At 41.6% G+C, this 16,965-nt stretch overlaps 1 protein-coding gene across 6 annotated transcripts in view; it reads right to left on the reverse strand.

Annotated features, from left to right (window-relative positions):
• GPR19 (G protein-coupled receptor 19) overlaps positions 1 to 16,965 on the reverse strand; it is a 38,642-nt gene that overhangs the window by 19,711 nt on the left and 1,966 nt on the right. For 3 of the 6 annotated variants that reach the window (XR_011464277.1, XM_070371114.1, XM_070371112.1), the window contains exon 3: positions 6,529 to 6,685. The exons of 1 other annotated variant lie outside the window; for it this stretch is intronic. The gene's annotated coding sequence lies outside the window, so the exon portion shown is untranslated. Of the gene's footprint in view, positions 1 to 3,948; positions 4,105 to 6,528; positions 6,686 to 9,685; positions 9,754 to 16,965 lie in introns of all 6 variants that reach the window. 2 more of the 6 variants (XM_070371115.1, XM_070371113.1) reach the window with 2 other exon arrangements.

Below are 16,965 nucleotides of genomic sequence, written 5' to 3' on the forward strand. Positions count from 1 at the left end.
ATTAATCTCCCTGAATCTCTGTTTCCATGTCTGCAACAAAAATGAGTTGGTCCAGATAATTTCTAAGGTCATGTTCACTGTATGAACTAAAACTGACAGGCAGACATCATAACGAGCAACACGAATTCATTTAACTTATAAGCCACCACTCTCAGCTGGTGGAGAGCGCCTCCTGAAAGTGCACTCTGATGGGAGGAAAGGGAATCTGTTAAGGGATGCTGGGGTCCAGTCCAAGGTCACTAGTCTGGGTCTCCAAAGGAGAGATGAATTGTACTGAGGGGTCAGCCTAGCCCTCCTCAGTAGTTACCCTGCTGCTGCTGCTGCTAAGTCGCTTCAGTCGTGTCCAACTCTGTGCGACCCCATAGATGGCAGCCCACCGGGCTCCCCCGTCCCTGGGATCCTCCAGGCAAGAACACTGGAGTGGGTTGCCATTTCCTTCTCCAATGCATGAAAGTGAAAAGTGAAAGTGAAGTCGCTCAGTCGTGTCCGACTCTTAGCAACCCCATGGACTGCAGCCTACCAGGCTCCTCCATCCATGGGATTTTCCAGGCAAGAGTACTGGAGTGGGGTGCCATTGCCTTCTCCAGTAGTTACCCTGGATGTGCCAACAATCTCCTAGAGAAGATTCCTCACCAGAAGTGGTCTGGTCTAAGAAAACCTGCCACCTGTGTTTGCTTCCCATCCTGGGTAACACCAGACTTCTTGGGGAGGAGAAATATTTGCTAGAAACCCTGACTGTCCTCTACCAATTTTTCCACCTCTCTTCCTAGAATGGGATCTTTCAAGTTTTGAAGAAAATAATTTGGCCAAGGAATTTGCACCTCAGTAAACTCAGCTTATTACAACAAACATTTTTTGAACAGCTGCTGTGTGCTCGTTGAATTCAAGTTTGGGAGAGAAATGTTCAATTTCATTTCCAATCTCTGATTTCAGTACCAACATCTTTAGTCATGAGACTGAAATAGGAGAGATGTGGGGAGGCAAAGACCAGATTCATGACACTCAAAGCAAAGAGCTGAACAGTGGATGCGATCTACAGCCTTTTGAAAAGCAGGTGAAGGATTCATTAAGAACTGAGTATAAGCACTGAATAGTGAGTTACCAAAAACTTCTCTTTCAGAAGCATTTACATGCTGTCTCACATCAAGTTCACATCAACACTCTGGGTAAATTTTGCACCACTGTCCTCAATCATGGTTTTCCAAGAAAGCTACCCTCAAGCTCATGGAGAAGCTAGATTTGAATGTGCAGCACATGTATTTTTCATGGACAAATTATGCAACTACGTTTGTGGTCAGATGTGATTAAAAATATGGTTGAACACGTATTTGCATGTGTTTCACATGGTTAATAACATATCTTAGTGCCATATATTTTTAGACATTTTATCAGTTAAAATGCTACTGCTATCACTTCTCAGTGCTTATTTTAACCCTCTCTGCATATAAGCAATGACTGACCGAAATCACCAATACCAGCAATTTTCAACTTCCTCTTCGGAGGCAGGTGTGACATTGAGTCCATACATGTGATGCACTCCTACAGACACATCCAGAATTACATGCAGCACTTGGCACTCAGACCACAGTCTTCAAGCCAAGAAGTCATGTAGTCAAGTAGAAAAAAAAAAAAAAATTATGTTGACATCCTTAAATTTATTATAATAAGTTTTTTTAAAAATGAATAACCAGCAAACTTTGGTATTTTATTGAGCTAGAAATTATTTGCAACAGACACCCTTTGTTTGGGACGTATTTTGACACTGGTTGATAAGCATTGCCCTGCTATACCATAAGTGTATGCTTGAAATCCCAATTCCTGAAGGCTAAAGGTGCACAGAACCATGGAAAAAGTAATGAGAGAAACACATTCTCCACACTGGGAAATGGTGGGATAAGATAAACCTGTGACAAAAGTCCACTAATGAGCATTTTTCTGGAAGTAACTAATTTCCTACCTATGCTCTTTAAAGCCACTGACATCCCAGGCGGGTTTCATAGCCTGTATCCAAATTCAAAGGTGTATTTCTTTCTTGACATGTAGAAGAAAATACTCGAAACACATTTAAAATATGAAGAGGCTATGTTATCTCAACCACCATACATGGTTCAAAGCACAGGCTCTTAGACTAGTGGTCCAGAGGTCATTTTGCCTCCCAGGGGACATTTGGCAATACTGGGATGCTCTTGATTTTCACAACTCAGGGAGGAAAGTGTTGATATCTCATAGGTAGAGGCCAGGGATGCTGCTAAACATACTACAGTAAAGAGGACAAATGCTCCATTCCCAACACAGAACTGTCTGATCCAAGATGCCAATGGTGCTGAGGCTGAGAAACCTTGTTCTCAAGCCAACCTGCCTGGGTTTCAAATCACCTGTGACTTGTGTAAGTTACTTAACATCTACGTGCTTATTGTCTTGACCAGTTAAATTAGAACAGTAACAGTCTCTGCACTTTATTTATTGTGAGAAAAAAATGACACAAAAAGGAGCTAAGAACAATGTCCAGAACAAAGCCAGAGCTTAACAAATGTTTACTTTTGTTATCACTATATGCATTGAAAAAGACTGAGAAGAAAAACACCAAAAATTAAAAATAAGTTGTTTCTAGGTGGCCAGACCACAACTGATTTTTATTTTCATTATTCTTTTATATGTCTTTATATTTTCCAAATTTTCTAGAATTGTATTTATTATTACTCTAGAGGAAAGAATTTTCCTTTGGGACATAGTGGAACCAGAAAGACCTGGATTCAGATGCTGGCTTTATTTGCTGTGTGTGGCTTTGGGCAAATTAGTTATCCTGAGCTTCAGCTTCCTGATCAGAAATTGGGTCTAGTAACACATATCAGAGAGCTTCCATCAAGATTAAACATGACAGTCATTCAGTGCCTTGGAAATATACTGAATGACAGGCTCTGAGAGATGAGCGCTTTCCAAGTTGGGCCCAGGAAAAATGATGCTACAAACAGGGAAATATATTCATGATGGTGACTGCCCTTTTGGTTTTTAAACTGTCCTCTCATCTCAACCCACTGTTTGTCTGGACTCAGAGCAGAAATTGCACCCATACACTGATCCTTGTCTCTATTCCTTCTACCTCCCCACATACACATCCTAGGAAAGGATCTGATAATCTGGTGGGCAGGGCAGACTAACAGCCGGAAGTTACTGTGAGGGAAAGGCAGGACCCAGGTGTCACTTTCACAAGCTTCACGCACCCTCACTATTCCTCTTCGTATTTCTTCTTTCATCTCCAGCCTCCAAGCTGAAAGTGTTCTTAGCAAGGTCTCTCCTCCAGGGGAGCCTCTCCACTTTCTCTCCTGTTCAGCTGGTTGAGAGGACTGTCCCCTTTTAGATTTGAGAGGGATGAGTGGAAACCCAGAGAGGCTTCTAGATCCAAGCCTCTTGTGTGCACAGCCCTGCTCATCTGAGGAGGCCAGCAAGCGTGCAGTGGGCAAGCAGCACCGGCCCAGCTGCACAGTGTTTCCAGCAGGGCTGTTTCTCTTCCACAACTCATTCACTCCAGGCCACACTGAAGGCTGGGAGGATGAGTAGACAGGATTAAAGGACACACACCTTATCCACAAACCCCACTCTTCATGTTCTTAACGATCCTTAATCAGATGGAAAAAGAATTGTAGTTTAATCCTAAGTCATGTCTGACTCTTTTGCGACCCAATGGATGGTAGCCTGCCAGGCTCCTCTGTCCATGGGATTTCCCAGGCAAGAATACTGGCTTGGGTTGCAGTTCCTTCTTCAGGGGTCTCCCCAACCCAGGGATTGAACTTGTGGCTTCTGCATTGGAAGGCAGATTCTTTGCCACTGAGCCACTAGCAAAGCCGGGAAAAAGAATAGAACGGGTTATATTTGTTTATGCTATCAGGAGGGGTAACTATTTTAAGCCTAGTTATTAACCTGATAACTTAAATTCAAATCCCAAGCAACCTTTAAAGATACTCCGAGACAATCTCTTGTACTCAGCTCCTAGTCACCACAGTATGGAAACGGCAATCTGGCTCAATCCATTCTGACTCTGAAGATCCCATGGTTCTCTAGGGAGGAGTCCTGTAGTCCAGTGGGATGGGATCTTGGTGCAATGTCCTAGGGAATGGGAGGGATGGTTGGTTAGGACAGGACGGCCTGGGGCAGGAACTGATCTTCTCAAGGCATTCTCTCTTGGCCCAAGGTGAACTATCTCAATGATGCCAGGCCAAAAAAACATCAGAGGAAAATGAGACTGTTCAGGGTGCCTCCACCTAGATGCAAATACAAGTATCAGGAGAACTACATTCTAAATATAAATAAAATGTCAGGGGGCTTGGTAATCACCAGGAAAAAAATTTATGGATCTTTCTTGAACTCTAGTCTGCTCCAAGGTTGGTCTGACTAGCATATGTAAATTTCAGACATAACTTTAACTGTTGCCAAGTTCTCTCCTACTACACTTTAACCTCCTTAATACCCTTCCCCATAAAAGCATGCAAAACAAAATAGATATGGGACCCCAGAACGCTGTCAGAGTCTTCAGTCTTCCCATTCTTCATTCACAAGTGCATATTGAGATGATACTATAAACAAGCTAGGTGCTAAGTGCTAGAAATCCAGAGATGGAAGAAGTGGGTCCCTTCTGTCCAGAAGCTGACTTCAGATGACTATGATAGTCTTAAGTGTACTTGTTCCAGGGAAATGTAGATTTCAGCAAGGATCAAAGGCTTAATCTAAGAACTAAAGTTCAATAAAATTCAAGGTGTCAGGGAGACACGCTCCTCTCAAAGCGTTTTTCAGTGAAAGCCTGAAGGGAAACACCTTATACCGTAAGGAATTTCAGAAATTTTGAATTCCTTCCCCCCTTTTCTTTCTCTCTGTATCTTTGACCCATCCAGTAACTTCTGTAAGTTTTCCCACAGCATATAAGAATGAGATGTCATCTTTTCTTGTCAGGGGCCAGAAGAGAAATGACAAAGACCAAGAGGAAGTAAACCAGAAATTTAAAAAATCCCTCTTTTTCCCATAAAACCTAAGATAATTTGTAAAAGAGAGGTCTATTCCCTATTTTAAAGTATGATAATGTTATTTTAAAGCAATAACTCTAGTCAGTTTGATAAAACATAGTTTATGTTTATAATTTTATAAGTTTTTAATTTATTTATTTTATTTTGAAAACCAGGTAAGTACTGTTAAAGATAATATGGTTAGGCTGGTCTTGTTACTAGGTCCTGAGGATGGAAGAATGTTTCTGGGTTTGATTAAAAAAAAAAAAAATCAACCATGATGTAATTTTAGATTTCTTTTTTCCTTTTAGATATCATTTGGTCACCATAGCAACACAGTGTTTTACTACCACATATCTATACAGCACAAGGGAAGAGAAGAACAGGCAATTACTTACTGAGTTATTTGGGGGTACAGAATGTGACTAGTGGGATAATTCAAAATTAAATACAGACTACACTGGGGATCTGTTTTAGCCAGGCAAGCCAATTAAATGTTCTAGTAGTGTCAGCTGAACACAATTTGTAGCCAAATCAACTGTTGACATCATTTAAAATAATGAAAGCAGGGAAGCAACATAGTTCAGTGATTAACAGCATGGACTCTGATGTCAAGTTTTTTCAGTCTAAACCCCATTTCTCCTATTTGATAGCTGTGTGACCTTGGGAAAGTTCCTTAACTTCTCTGTGCCTTAGTTTCTTCATCTCCAAAATGTGGGTACTAATAATAACTCCCACAGAAGGTTATTATACAGATTAAATAACTGAGTGTGCTTAGAATGATGCCTTACACATAGCAAGAACTTTATAAGTATTTGTTAAATAAAGACAAAATAAAATGTAAATTTGCTAGTTCCTCTCTTTGTGCTGGGTAGAAATAACCAAAAGGATCAAGATTTGAGTGCATGGCAGATTCTTTTAGCCTATAACTCTGGAAGATTCCTTTGAGAACTTCCTGGGAGCCTTCTTGGTAGCTATTCTGAAAGATACGAGATTTGGTGGACAGCCTACCATCCCTAACAGAAAGCTGAAAACAATCACAAGCACTCCTGGTATCAGGGACATGAGAAGGAAGACGATCACACAGCACAAAGAAACAGCATGCTAGCCCACTCAGGCTCCCTCAGCCACAGCCAATTACCTTTGTGAACATGGACACAGAATAAGCAGCTGAAAAGCATGAAGCAGGATTTGATTGTAGTGACATATGAAATCTGGCTAGTGTCAGTAATATTATTTTTTCCCTCTTTCCAGGATTCAAAGAAAAAAAAATCTGTTTCAGCAGGGAGTGCTTTGTTTTATTCATTATCACTGTATACAATGTCCATCTCATTTTTCTTCAATAGGCAGTTACTGTGGTGAATTATGCATTTTACAGAACTACCTAGGCATCTTTTCTGGACCTGTGACAAATCAAAAGCCCTTAACCAGCATGTAAGCCAAGACAAAATCTCTGAATGGCCTGGAAAACAGAAGGTATCATATCCTCTGAGCCAAATTTCAGCCACGAAACCGCGGGGTCTTTAGCACATACCTTCATCTGGACTTGATTTCAGAGACGGTCTCCTTGGGTCGTCTTGGTCAGGATCAGCCCTTGCAGAGGAGTTTGGAGGATGCCATAAACCACCACAGAAGCTTGGAAACACAGTCATATCTGTCCTCTGCCTTCCCCTTGGCTCACAGCCTGCTTCCTGGTAGGAAGACAAGATGACGCCGTGCAGGGTTGACTGTTAAACCATCTTCCCGCCCCCAGCCCCACTCTTCTGGTGCCCCTCCCTTCTCCTTTCCTGGGCTCTGGAATGTGTCACATGGGAAATGGATCATGTGGCTCACGAGGAGAATGTGGCCAGCTTCTCTCTCCCTTCCCCCTCACTTTTCCTTTCAGGAGCACAGAGGCAGAAATCTCCGACCTGATTGGCTCTAACCAAAAATCTCCATATGAAAAGGGGAAGATTCAACCATCCAAACCTCTAGCCTTCTCCACGTTCTTTTTTATTTCTCATCTGAACATTTTATCCTGGACATGCAGAATTGCTTGGAAGGGAAGGAAAGGATGCTTTCTCCCCAGGCCCTCCCTTTCTTCCTTGTTGTCTGTACTTTAAATTGGCAAGGTGTTCCCTAAGTTCCCTCCGGAGCCACCTTGGCATATCTGACAAAAATCAAGTGTTCAGCACCACGGACAGCATTATACCCCCTCAGCGCTCATTTGTCTATTTCACTCTCGGGTAAATAAAACCATTTAAAAAATATTTCCCTGAGGTTCTGTGTCTAAATATACACCTGGCCACATATAAGTAGGACTCCAACTTCCTCTAATGTCAACTTACTGTTATTTATAAACACAAATATAATTTTTACATATCATCAAATGTCTACCTTCCCACCCCCATCCCACCATCCATCCACACCCTTTAAACATGCTCCATGTTTTGGGGGTGGAGAGGAAATTCTCATTACACAGTTTACCATATGCCCATATATCTATGCTCACAGGCACAACCACAGAAATATGTAGGTTTCTTGAGTGTGCATGTTCAGATGTCTTTAGCCCCATCCCTAGGCCTCAGGCAGGGCTGAGTTAAGAGGCAGAGAGCGAGTCTGGTAGGAGCTGTTTTGTGCAGGGTCTTTCCTGCTTTGCTGACGTCCGGTTGCCATGGTGCTAGGTAACCGCTGAAGGGGATGACTGTGTTCAGAACCAGTCACCATGGGACCCTGCTGACTAAAGAAAGGAAGAGGGAACAGAACTGAATTGCAGAGGAGGACTTTCAATGAGCATTTTCAGAGCCAAATTTACCTAATGGGCCCCTTCTTTACTGAATTGTTGCTGACCCTAAATCTTGAAAGGATTCTAGGAATTAGTATGGACACTGTGATGGTGACTCCCTCCATCCTTCACTGCTTCTTTCCTTAAAAATCTATTTAGGTGCAACACAATGAAAATGCCAGCTTCACAGAACGACTGTGGTGTGCCATCAGAAAGCAGGGTTGGGGTGAGGGGGTGGGGGGGGTGGAAGAACACAGGAAACATACTTCTTGGATTGCGGCTTCTGGCTTTTGTGAGGCCATTTATCTAGTCTTAAGTGGGAGATACACTAGACCTACACCTGAACTAGGAACAATTGTGAATGCTTTATGAGTTTACAGGAGAAAAGATAAATATTGTTTAATGTGACTTGCTGGATTATTTTAAATAAAGAACAATTTGAATAATAAGGTCAATCCCTTGTATAACATTTGGACTATCCCAAGTTAGGAACTGAATCTATACATTTGTCTCTTTAGGCATACACATAACCTGTTTATTTCTAACTCAGAATTCTAAGCATAGCAATTCTGAATACTGTATTTCTATGGGGGGGTTCAGGTAGAAATACTGACTTTCAATGTGCAGTAATGCAAATTCTGTTAAGAAAAGAGGTAGCATAGAGAAGCTCCAGTATAATTCCATGAAATTGAAGCTCTTTCCTGGCCTAATGTCCACAGCTTAAGACATGTTTACTTCTTTTATTCTAGGATAAGAATCAAGTTAATTCTAGTTTTTCCATGTAAGGCTCAGAGAAATTCAACTCTGTTAATTCTAACACTGGCCCCTTTCAGAAAATTAGTTTATCAGGAAAGTTGGACATGTATTTGAAGAAATTCTTAAGAGAATTAGTCAGATGGTGACTTAATATCATCTCTCTTTTCTTAGTGAATAATAATAATAATAATAACAGCAACAACAGAACCAGCTAATTATTTATCATGAGCCATGATCTCATTTAACCCTCCTATCCAACCAGAGAAAAACTTAACTGTATTTTTCTCATTTATTTAATAGACTCCTTGGAGGTTTAGCCTGACTTGGTAAAAGAAATTATTGTATTTTTAATAAAACATTCATCACACTGGTAAAAAAAAAATATTGGGAGTGGGGTGTGATGTATTATGTTTCTCAGCAAATTATGGTGGCTCAGACGGTAAAGATTCCACCTGCAGTGCAGGAGACCTGGGTTGGATCCCTCGGTCAAGAAGATCCCCTGGAGGAGGGCATGGCAACCCACTCCAGTATTCTTTCCTGGAGAATCCCCATGGACAGAGGAGCCTGGCGGGCTACAATCCATGGGGTCGCAAACAGTTGGACACGACTGAGCACATCCAACCATAAGACAGGTACTGTTATTAACATTCCTGCTTTACAGACAAGGAAACTTAGGGAGAAGTAATATGCCCACAATCACACCACTAGTTAGCATAGGAGCTAGGACTTGGGACTATTTAGTCTGACCCCAGAGCAGGTACACTATACTATTCTATATCATAAATAATGGATTCATTTAAAATAACTTATTAATTTAATATGACTGATGTGATTCAGTACTATAGGCCTTTGACAAAAGAAATCAGAAAGACCGCTTTAAATCATTTGAGAGCAAAAAAAGACCAAATTATTCATTCTTTTTAGAATGACCACACATGTACATCATAGCTTAATGATAAAATAATAAAAATTATTTCATAAGGAATCATAATCTGAAATATTAATACTATAAAATGCTATGTAATATACTAATTCTATTAAAAATATATTTATAATCACCAAACTTATTCCCAGCCTTTTTGAAAAAACAGTTGTCTTCCATCCAAACCCATAAAATCCCACAAATCCATACTATTTGTGTAACTGGGGTCATATTTTGAAAATAACTTACGTGATTTTTTTTTTCTCCTCTGCCTGCCTGGGGAATCAGTTGGCCTTGGGGATAGAGAATGTGGCACTCTTCAGAGTTACCAAAGTGATGGGAAAAAAAGAAGGAATAAATATTCAGCTTCCAAAATTTAAAACAGGAGTGTACAGCAAGACAATAGGCTTGAAATCCAAGCTACTGTTTTGAAAGCCATTCTCAAAATTCCTTTATTTGTCATCAACCAAATATAGAAGACTTTACTCAGATTGTCTGGTACCATAGAATAGGCCTTCAGACTGGGGCAGGCAAACATTTTCCAAAGGGTCCCAGAGTCTGTAGCCAGTTCTATGGGTAATAATTTTTAGATCCTTAACTTCTACAAACTGATCTTCCTGTGAACTGCTGCAGTCGAAATATCATGCTGGTTCTTGATTCCCATCTAGAAGTTTTTCTTCCCTTTTACCACAGACTGGTGAACCTCTCACCCACCTTACCTCAAATCCTACCATGGTGAATTGCTTGGATTTTAAAAAGCCCCTGGGAACCAAGCAAGGAAACAACTGGAAACACTGAGGATGCTATTGAGATATTAGTTAACTTGAGTTAACACATCCTTTTAAAAAACAAGAGCTCTCCAACTACTTTAAACAAACTGAAAGCAAACCACTATCCAATTGTCCACTGAGAGATTCATTAAAACAAGTTCTCTTAAAGGAAAGCTCTATTTACAAAAGAATGCCAGCTAATAAATGCAGAATATAATATTTTGAACACCATTTTTGCAAGCCCCAGTGTAATAAATGATTCAGGCAAGGACCACAACAGATATTCAAACTATGAGATGAAAAGTTGTTGGGAACAGGTTGTTTGTAGATTATTTATAAACTTTCAATGGTGAGACTGGGAGAGGGGGTCATCGTCTTAACCAAGTGACCAAATTTAGCATCACTAGCAATGGTGGGTCACAGTCCATAGATGCGCAGAGTCGGACGTGACTGAGCACACTTAAAACGGGACAACCTGAAATTAGTGCCTAATGTAAAGCAATATAACCTACCCAACATTACTAATGTTCTTTCTAAAAACATTTATCTGAATATAATCAAACCTCTATACAGTGTGCCTCTCAGGGAGGGGAGAGGGGTGGGGAAAGTAGTAGTTGGAAAAACAAATCAAAGACATTATAAGAAAAAAATCAACCAAATTGAGAATATAGAATATTCTGCAAAAGAACTAGTCTGGACTTATCAGAAGGTCATTGTTTTAAAATAAGAAGGGTGAGCTTTGACAGATTAAAGAGACTAAAGAAAACCAATTGCAAAGCACATAATTTGATGAGATGCTGACTGAGGAGGGAGAGTTAAAATACATAGTTAAAATATATAAATAGTTTTATATATATATATATATATATATATAAATATATAAAGTAGCTCTAAAATATTTTGGGGACAGTTGGGGAAATTTGTCTTGTGATTTGTATTAGATGGTGTCATGAAATCACTATTTCTATTAGGTGTGAGAAAGGAATTGTAGTTAACCAGTGGATTTTCTTATTCTTAGGAGACGTTGAAGAAGTAAGGATGAAAGGTCAAGATGAATTCAAGTTACCCACATGTGGTTAAACAAGAAAAAACACGTACATAAAAAATCAGAAAGGGAAAGTAACAACGGGCGAATCTAGCTGAGGAGTCTGTGGGTGTTTACTGTACCGTACTTTCAACTCTGTCGTCTGAATGAAAATGGAAAGTAATAAATTCTGCTCTGTGGTGGACAAGGACACGCCACACAGAGAGTAAGAGTCTTTCCCTCTAGATCTCAGGTTCAGAGACAAAGAGATAAAGGAGAATAAAGCAGCCAGTCACTGGACATGACTCCTTCTAGACCAAAGAAGGATATGAAAGTATTCATTTTCTCTTGGTGACTCTTTCAAATTACTGCAAACAATGGCTTCAAAAAACACAAATCTATTGTCTTATGGTATTGTAGGTCAGAAATCCAACATGGGTCTTAGGGCTCAGATTATGGTGACAGCAAGGCTGTGTTCTCTTCTGGAGACTACAGAGAGAGAATCTGTTTCCATCCTTTGGCTCGTAATTCCCTTACTCCATCTTCAAAACCAACCATCTTGTATCTCTTTAACTATTACTCCAGTCACAGAGTAATGGTAACTTTAGCCATTCCAGAGTCACTCCCTGTGACTCCGACCTCAGATTGGAAAGTCACTAGGTTGGATCCACGAGATAATCCAGGATAATCTCCTCTCTCAAGGCCTTAACTTAGTCATATCTACAAAGTCCCTTTTACCCTGGAAGGTAATATATTCACAGGGTCTGAGTACTAAGGTGAATATCTATAGGTGTCCTAACTCTGCATACCACAGTAAGTTACCTCCAGGTTGAGAGGAGCACTCAGGGCAAAAGATCTCTGCTTTTGCTCCCCTCTGGAGACAGCTGCCAAGGCCCCTCACACCTCATCCTGAACTTCGCACGGCCATTTGGGCCAATGGCAAATTTTCTACAGTGTACACAGGCATACAGAGCAGCTGACCATCCCAAGTGTTTCCTGTTCCTTTGAAGCATGGATGCTGAACTAACAGCCATAGGGCCTGCTGTGGTCAGGTGAAGTGACTCGATAGCAAGAGCCAAGGAGAAGCAGTCTCTAAAGGGGAGAGGCTGTTCCTCCCTGGGAGATTTGCCTGAAGCCAAAAATGGGCCATGAATTCGTGAGATCCAGGCTTCAGCATCACAGGCCAGCAGGTTCCCCAGTGATCATGCCAGCAAGGGGCATCATGCGAGAACCCTGCCAGTGCACACACTAGGTCCAGAATGAAGCCAGGGAATACCCCTTACTCATGAGTCCACAAGGATGTATCTGTTACCCTCCCCACCCTTCATACAAATGGACGTTATCGTCAGAGATGTCAGGACCTCCTTGGGAAACATTATGAAATAGGACACATTTTTATCCAAAAAAGACTTATGCTACTTAAAGGAACCACTTAAATAATGAAATTGATTGAACTATATTTGAGACTGAACTGGACACGTAGTTGGTTTTTCTGTAATCAAACAGTTGGGGTGGCTTTAAAATGTGTCCACAAATTCTTTGATATGCCTCCCTTCAAATGATGACACCTAATATTTCTCTTGAACATGGGCCATCCTTACAACCCGTTTCCAGTTAAAATGATGTGGGAGAAGTGATTCTCTGTAGTTCCTGTGGCTAGATCATCGCAAGGACAGTTTCTGCCTGGCTCTCTCCCTATTGGATTACTCATTCTTGGGGAAGCCAGCCACCATGTCATTAGGACACTAATGCTGTAGAGGTCCACGCATGGAAAACTGAGGCCTCTCACCAACCAGCACCAACTAGCAACAGGGCAGTGAGCCACCCCGATATCAGATCCTCCAGCCCTAGTCAAGTGACTGCAGTCCACAGGACATCTTTTGTTGTTGTTCTGCTGGGTCTTCACTGCTGCGCATGGGCTTTCCCTAGTTGCAGCAAGGGAGGGCTCATTTCCAGTTGTAATGCAAAGGCTTCTCTTCGCGGTGGCTTCTCTTATGCAGAGCACAGGCTCTAGGGTGTGCGGACTTCAGTAGTAGTTGAGGCATACAGGCTTAGTTACTCTACGTTGCAGTGGAGAAGGCAATGGCAACCCACTCCAGTACTCTTGCCTGGAGAATCCCATGGACAGAGGAGGCTGGCTGGTCATAGTCCATGGGGTCACAGAGAGTTGGACACGACTGAAGTGACTGAGCATGCACGTATTCTACGTTGTGAAATCTTCCTGGACCAGGGATTGAACTCACGTCCCCTGCATTGGCAGGTGGATTCTTATCCACTGTACCACTAGGGAAGTCACAGACAACATCCTGACTGCAACTTTGTGAGATCCCAGGCCAGAACTACCTGGTTAAACTGTTCCCAAATTCCTCACCCACAAAAATGATAAGATAATGCTTATTATTAAGTTCCTAAGTTTGGGGGAATTTTGTTATGCAATAATAGATAACCTACCCACATGAAAACTCTAGAAAACAACGAAGAGAACTACTTTTTCTTGACATATTTGAGCAGTAGTGAGTTAAGTAAGTGTCCCTGCTGCATATGTGTGTGTTCCTGTTGTGGTAAACTGTGGTTTTATTAATCCCAAGGGCAGGAGGAAAGGGAGAACACAACTAGCCACGTTAGAGAGCTATCTAAGGGGAAAAAAGAAAGCCACTGGGGTGGAGGTGGATTTATTATAAAGATTCTGAAGAAGAACTGCAGGGAACTCAAGAACAGGAAGTGGCAGTGAGACCAAAAATGGGACTGAAGTAACGGACAGAAAGCTGTCAGAGCTGAGATAGCCACCGACTCCATCTCTTTCTCTCTTGAGGCTGCTGCTGCTAAGTCACTTCAGTCATGTCTGACTCTGTGCGACCCCACAGATGGCAGCCCACCAGGCTCCCCCATCCCTGGGATTCTCCAGGCAAGAATACTGGAGTGGGTTGCCATTTCCTTCTCCAGTGCATGAAAGTGAAAAGTGAAAGGAAGTCGCTCAGTCATGTCCGACTCTTCACGACCCCATGGACTGCAGCCTACCACGCTCCTCCGCCCATGGGATTTTCCAGGCAAGAGTACTGGAGTGGGGTGCCATCGCCTTCTCCATCTCTTGAGGCTACAAGACCTATTCTCTCCCATTTTCTCTCTCTTAATTGGCAGCATTCACCTGCTTCTCTTTTGCAATCAGCTTGTTCCGATTACTGATGCACAAATAGTGGGCTCAGCTCTCTGCAAGTTACATGACCTTACAAATTCAATGCTTCTGTCTAAATGAACCAGTCTCAAAACAGAACTACAATATGATGCAGCAAGGCTACTTCTGGGTATACTGTTGTTGTCTAGTAGCTCAGTCGTGTCCGACTCTTTGCAGCTCTATGAACTAGAACCCCTCAGTCTCCTTTGTCTATGGAATTTTCCAGGAAAGAATACTGAAGTGGGCTGCCATGGCCTCCCCCAGGGGATCTTCCTAACCCAGGGATCAAACCGATATCTCCTGTGTTGGCAGGCAGATTCTTTACTACTAGATACCTTTCCAAGTCCACTTTTGGGTATATACCTAAAGGAAATAAAATCACTGTCTAGAAGAGATGTCTGCATTCCCATGTTCATAGAAGCATCATTCACAATAGCCAAGATATGTGGAAACAATGTGTCTGTTGACAGATGAATGAGTAAAGGAAATGTGATATACAAATACCTCCCCTCACACCCACACACACTGGAGTATTATTCAACCTTAAAAAAGAAAATCCTGCCATTTGTGACAACATGGATGAACCTTACATTAAGTGAAATAAGCCAGACACAGGAAGACAGATACTGCATGATCTCATTCATATGTGGAAACTAAAAAAGTTAAATTCATAGTAACAGTGAGTAGAATAGTGGTTACAGGGCTGCGGGATTTCGCTACAGGGAGAGAGATACTGGTCAAGGGTACGAAGTTTCAATTATAAGATAAACAAGTTTTTGAGACCTTATATACATACAGCATGTTGACTACAGTTAATAACAATGTATACTTGAAGTTTACTGAGAGAGATTTCAAGTGTTACATGCAAAAATGGTAACTATGTGAGATGGGGTATTATTTAGCTTGACTGTGGTCATCACAATGCACATCACAATGTACATATATCACATCACATTGTATACCTTAAAGATACACAACTTTTATTTGTCAGTCATACTTCCATAAAGCTGGGGAGAAAACATATGACCCAGTCTCTCAATATTCTGATCCAAATTCTTAGGAGGCAGTCAGTTTGACTCAGCTCAAGGAGACCAAGGAGATCAAACTAGTCAATCCTAAAGGAAATCAACCTTGAACATCCATTGGAAGGACTGATGCTGAAGCTCCAATACTTTGGCCACCTGATGCAAAGAGCCGACTCACTGGAAAAAGACCCTGATGCTGGGAAAGACTGAGGGAAGGAGAAGAAGGTGGCGATGGAGGATGAGATGGTTGGATGGCATCACTGACTCAATGGACATGAGTTTGAGCAAACTCCAGGAGATAGTGAAGGACAGGGAAGCCTGGCGTGCTATAGCTCATGGGGTTGCAAAGAGTCAGTCAGACACGACTGAGCGACTAAACAACAACAAAGTCAGATATAAAGTAGATCAAATCAGCTGGAGGCACTGGGATGCAGCAGAGTTCTTGTGCTTCTCCCTCAACACGCTCTAACAGATTTGGCAAATATTATAAAGAGGAAGGACAAGGAAAGGGAGGAAGCAGCTGACAGAAGAAATGATGGACATCTTAGTGTGTATTTTTTTTTAATTCCATGAACTCTCCACTGCCGAGCCTGCCAATAACCACAATATCCTGGCATCTATAACAGCAGTAGTAAGGTGGTTTCAACTTCTGAATTACTTATATCCCTAGAAACCTACAAGAAAGTACCCTTTCTCTTAGAAATTCAAATTCGTGACCCACACATGCCATCCCGCCCTGTCCAAGTGATTATCTACTCACTGAAAGGCTACAAAAACAGCCTCGATTCTCATTATTCTCATTTGAAAGTACCGACAACACCACTTGTGTAGTCAGAGCAGTGGTTCTCAACCTTGGCAGCAAAATTAGGAGCTTTAACAAAATACTGATATCTGGGTTCCAATTCCAGAGATTCTGATTGAATTGTCGAAGGTGAAGCCTGGGCACTAGGAATTTCTAAAGCTCCCCAGATGATTCTAATGTGCAGGCAAGGTAAAGAATCTAGCCTAAGGTTCTCTGAATACAGATGCTACACTGAGCATGCACATTTTGGTGAGGAGATGGCAGGCATAAATGGTGAGAAGCTCAAGGCAGACACTCTTATTTATTAAATATACACTATAAGTTATGCTAGTAACTCATGCAGTTGTCAACAATATCTTGTTTCATCTTTACAGTCATCCTATGAAGAAGACACTACTATTCTAATTTGACACAGAGGAAACCCGAGGCTCAGAGAGGCCACACAGAGAGACTGTCATACCTTAACATCAAACTCCAGGTCTGATTCTCAATTCTATACCCTTTCTGTGACACCGTACTGAGAGATCACACCTCCTACAGTTGAATGATCCCACTCCCTAAAACCAAAATACGAAGGCATCAATGCAGAAACCCTATTCTATTGCATGCGTGGATTTTTTTTTTTTTTCTGGAACATTTTCATGAATGACACACATGTGGCCCAGTTACTAGGTTACCCTAGTGTTAATTGCTCAGTCATGTCTCTTTGTCTGCCAGGCTCCTTTGTCCATGGAAT

The sequence above is a fragment of the Bos mutus genome, chromosome 5 (genome assembly GCF_027580195.1).
Source record: "Bos mutus isolate GX-2022 chromosome 5, NWIPB_WYAK_1.1, whole genome shotgun sequence".
Lineage (NCBI taxonomy): Eukaryota > Metazoa > Chordata > Mammalia > Artiodactyla > Bovidae > Bos > Bos mutus.